The 5,253-nt window shown below is 40.2% G+C and overlaps 1 pseudogene; it reads left to right on the top strand.

Moving 5' to 3' along the window:
* Window positions 1-4,911: 4,911 nt before the first annotated feature.
* On the top strand, window positions 4,912-5,029 carry LOC124778573 (annotated as a pseudogene).
* Window positions 5,030-5,253: the final 224 nt, after the last annotated feature.

The raw sequence follows: 5,253 nt of genomic DNA, 5'->3' as shown, positions 1-5,253 counted from the left end.
GTGAACTTCTGTAGCACTAAATTTCAAAATCCTCTTTTCTCTTCTTATCCGAATAGTTTATCGAGCACGTTTTCTTCCACATAAGGAGTTACAGACAGCTGACAGACGGCAGGCATACGAACACCACCTGCAGTTTCGTAAACTGGATGCTCCGTAATAAAATAGCCCTTTATGGCGAAGCGTAAGAAGGCTAAATTGCTTGTGCATAGCAAGAAAAAGTGTACGTGACATAAGAAAAGTTTCTTTTACATACCTCTACCTATGGTACCTCTGAATATAACATTTGTTCACTAGTCGCATCAGGAGAATATATTTAATTAATATTAGACATATCAACATACTACAACAGTAACAAAACTAAAAATCAACGAACATGACGACGCATAGTTGCTTACACCTGCAGTTCCTTCCCAAACTGTTACGCTCCTAACTTCCCTCCCATCTTTAGTCTCTATATCCACTAGCCGAAAATCATTTCGGCTGAGATCAGGAGCGCGGCGATATCCCTGTGTTCTCTGTTACGTCCTTTGTGTGTTCCGAGTTGAATGACTGAAAACTGAGTGAGCATTCCTCCAAAACGTAGGAGATGCTGAGCTGAGGAAGATCGAAGGTTACTATTTTCCATCCCATATCTCGCTAACTTGCATCGTATGCACTGTCTGATAAACAGCATACGGGCACCCCTGTGTAATGCGGACATGGCCACCAGTTGTGACCAGAGGCGGACCTGCAAATATAAAAGTAGATGGGAAGTATTGTGTTGACAGCAACACCAGAATGGATCGATCAGGAGAGGTCAGTGACTTCCAACATGGGTAAGCCGCTGGACGTCTCACATGAGTAACAGATCCACAAGGGTCCTTTCAGTCCTTCTAAGGCTACGCAAGTCGACTGTTGCTGGTGCAAATGCGAACTGGAAACGCGAAGGAATAACCACAGCTTAACCATGACACTGTGGTATAAAAATAGAATAGCTAATCCTAAGGATGAAATTAAGGGGAGTCGTACCAAACTATCCTGATAATGTTGAATTGGCTACATAAATGCCCAGTTTTCCCAGGAACTACTGAGTATATGAAAATGAGATTTTTACCACAGGTTCTCTCTTGTTTTGTGAGTATATTACTCTACAGTCACTTTAAAATAACAGGAGAAAAGTTAGGAGTTTTTCCTAAACATATATTTTTTGATGTAAATTTTCACAATTTTAATTTCTTGAATTTTAACTGTTAGAGTAAGTACTACTAAAGTAGACAAACAACATCACACTATGTTGTGTGGTAAATAATTCATTGGTGTAGTTTTAGAAGTTCCTGAGAAGAAGAGGCATTTACACTGAAAAATATCATTTTGTGAAAATGGCTTTTTAAAGAAAAAAATTTATTACACAACCAACTGATACGCACTAAATGTGGTAGAATCCTCCTAGCTGGTAGTCCTCATCTCCTTCTTCATCTTCCTCACTCAGTGCTGCCCTCCTCTCCTTGGATCTGGCGTCTTTAGTCATTTTATATGCTGCAGTTTGTGCCCTGATGATTCGTATTTGGTCCAGGTGGTGTTTTAACCTTCCAGGATGGATTCCGAAGTGCTCCAAAACCTGTAGTCTCGCGGAACAGCCATCATGGTGTTTTAACCTTCCAGGATGGATTCCGAAGTGCTCCAGAACCTGTAGTCTCCCGGAACAGCCATCATTAAAAGTAAGAGCAGCGTCAAAACAGCAAGTTCGAAGACTGACCTTCCAACAAAAACATTTTTTAGTATCCTTGACCATTAAACATTGTTAAAAGTTCGTTGGAATTTTGTGTTTCGCGCTTGACATTTCTTCAATAGCTATGGATGGACAAGATCCAGAATCACAGGTTTCATGGCAAGTACAACAGCAATTGGTATAGTAATTTTGAGTGAGAAAGTGTCAAAATTATCTTACGATTTTGCCTTCTAGTATTTACATCACTGAATGGAACACAGATTGTGGATTGGTTCAGTATCTGTAGACAGCGTGTAGAAATAAATTACCCAAATAGCTCTCTTCGTATCATCTATATTATCCATGTTACTTCTAAAAGCCATAATATAATACTGTGTAATCTGATCAGTTTGTTTATCAGTCAGTCGACGCCTTATACTTAGACCATATGATATTTAGTACTTCCCAATTGCTGTTTTAGTCTACGCAGCCTCGTGCCCATCTTCTGCACATGATTAACTGCTATTGACAAGTTACCATGGGGTTTACTGTCCACCAATGAAGCAAAACAAAATATTCGGAAACATTAGTGCATGATTATTTTCAAATATTTATTTAAAATATCAAATATTCGAATATTTTAATAAAACAAACACTAAATTAAGCATAAATATCCATATTTTCGTACTGTGCATGTTAGTAATAATGTCGAGTTTTGTTATTTTGGACGGTAAAAGCATATGGTCAGTCTTGAGGGAAACATCAGGCCAACTGGCCAACAGCACAAGGTCGAGGATATAAAGTCAACACGTAGTAAAGACATTTCTGTTACTAATAAGTCGGATGTACAAGCTGGTGAAAACACTCTGAAAAGCTTGTAAGGGTGTTGCAGGGTAGTTTGTGTTGAGAAATAATAGCTAAGAATAAAATTCGATGCATTGCATCGTTTACGAGTTAATAAGCATTGACTTTAGCCAATCAGGTCGTTGCACACACACATTCAAGCAGCCTGTCAGAGACGGTGTCACCAGATTTTTTCTTCGTTTTGTTTCGTAAAACCGAAAAAGAGAACGACACAAAAATCGGACAGGGGACGGTAGTAAGTTTGAAAGGGGCTGATTTTCTAACTGCAATGCTAATTAACTAGGAAACGGCACAACGTATAGACTTTTTTCGTAGGAGAAGGGCAACTGGACGGATTAAACGAAAAGATGTGAACACTAGGCTTCTTCATTGATTTAACTATCGGATTTAATTGTGTAGATCACAAAACATTACTGCAGAAGTTGGACCATTATCGAATATGAGGAGTAGCTCACAGTTAGTGCCTCGTATACTTTCAGAAAAGACAGCGAAAGGTCATTCTTCACAATAATAAGTACAGCTATGAAGAGGCGTCTGACTGGAGCACAGTTAAGGTGGGGGTACCTCAGGATTCTGGGACCGCTGCCGATGTCTTTCACGGTAGCGACGATGAACAACTGCTCACACCTCTTAAGAAATGCATTTTATGGTCCATGTTTGCTGGATTTTTTTTCTTGTTTTGGTTCATACTACCTCGTCCCAAAATATAGAAAGCAAAGAGGCTGCAGCAGAAGAGAGGTGGTTCACAATATTAAAAATGAACACGTGCTCATAGATCTTAAGGTATGCATTTTGGAGCTCATGTTTACTTGCCTTTCTGTATTCTTCTGGTGCAAGGAACCTGTCGCCAAATTTTTAAAATATAATTCTGAAGCACCCTATGTATATAATATACATTAGGTGATTCTAAAATACTTCTCTTTGCTGGTGACACTTGCTTGGTAGTGAAGAATGTATAGTGCAACATTCGCAATGTATCAAATACTGCAAATCAAGACGTAAGTTAATGGCTTGTAGAAAACAAATTGCTGTTAAATCACAATAAGACTCAGTTTTTACAGTTTATAACACATAATTCAACTGAAACTGACATTTTGATTATACACTATAGGCATATGATTAGTGACTGAAAAATTAAAATTTATAAATTTTTCGGATAGGTAGTAAACTGTCATGGAAAGCCCATGATCAGGATCTTGATAAAAAACTGAATGCTGCTATATTTACTATTAGCACAGTACATGAAAAAAGTGAGGATGCAACGCGAAAATTAGTCTACTTTTGTTATTTTTATTCTTTACTGACATACGCCACTATATTCTGTGGTAACTCTTCCCATTCTGAAAAAGTGTTTTTGACTCAGAAACTGGCAGTTCGACGAATATGTGCCGTACGTTTGCGAATTCTTGTTGACTCCTGTTGAGGAGTCTGGGATTCTGACATTATTGACCTATCAGTATTTATTTGCTTTCATATCGTTTGTTGTAAACAGTATGAGCGTATTCTCATTAATTAGGAGCTTTCAGTCAGTTAATACAACGAAGAAATTCAATCCGCATCTGGATCGCACCTCCTTGCCTGTTGTTCAGAAAGCTGGGTAGTAATCCATTGCATTTATTTTCAGCAGTCTACCAAAGGAATTAAAAACAAACTTTGCAGAAATCCTCGCTCATTCAAGTCTAAACTGAAGAATTTGCTCATAGCTCACTCTATGGTGTCACCGCCAGACACCACACTTGCTAGGTGGTAGCCTTTAAATCGGGCGCGGTCCATTAGGATACGTCGGACCCGCGTGTCGCCACTATCAGTGGTTGCAGACCGAGCGCCGCCACACGGCAGGTCTAGTCTAGACTCCCTAGCACTCACCCCAGTTGTACACTTTGCTAGCGATGGTTCACTGTGTACACACGCTCTCAGTTGCAGAGACGACAGTTTAGCATAGATTTCAGCTATGTCATTTGCTACGACCTAGTACGGCGCCATATTCAGTTACTATTGAGATAGATATTGTGAATCATGTACCTTCAAGAGCGACGTTCATCATTAATGGATTAAAGTTAAGTATCAACTAGCTACGTCCGCTTTCTGAATTCTAATTCCTTGTCATGTTCCAGACCGCACGTCAGTATAGTCCTTCCCTCCTCATGCCAGCCTGCGTGAGCTAAAACGCGTGCATTTCGGCTTCCTCTAGTAACACGGTGTTGGCTCTCCTGCCAACTACTACACACTCTTTCTATTCTGTCGTGGAGTTAAAAAAATTGAGCTAATTCCTGTGTTACATTGTTGATCATGGTAATATATACTCATAGTTTGTTACCTGTATACTATTCGTCAATATTTTATTTTATCTATGTTAATTTGGCAACAGCCTTGCCGCAGCGGATACACCGGTTCCCGTCAGATAACCGAAGTTAAGCGCTGTCGGGCGTGGCCGGCACTTGGATGGGTGACCATTCGGGTCGCCATGCGCTGTTGCCATTTTTCGGGGTGTACTCAGCCTCGTGATGGAAACTGAGGAGCTACTCGACCGGTCCAAGAAAACCATCATGACGACCGGGAGAGCGGTGTGCTGACCACACGCCCCTCCTATCCCGATGGGCCACTTGTGGCCTGAAGACGGAGTGCTTTATGTTAATTTGGTGTAGTAATTCTTTCCATGACCATGGAATTTTGCTCTTCAGTTTGGTGCTACGGAACTAGAT

The sequence above is a fragment of the Schistocerca piceifrons genome, chromosome 2 (genome assembly GCF_021461385.2).
Source record: "Schistocerca piceifrons isolate TAMUIC-IGC-003096 chromosome 2, iqSchPice1.1, whole genome shotgun sequence".
In the NCBI taxonomy this organism is placed as follows: domain Eukaryota; kingdom Metazoa; phylum Arthropoda; class Insecta; order Orthoptera; family Acrididae; genus Schistocerca; species Schistocerca piceifrons.
Note: the sequence above shows the minus strand (reverse complement) of the source record. Positions and strands in the feature narration are given on the sequence as shown.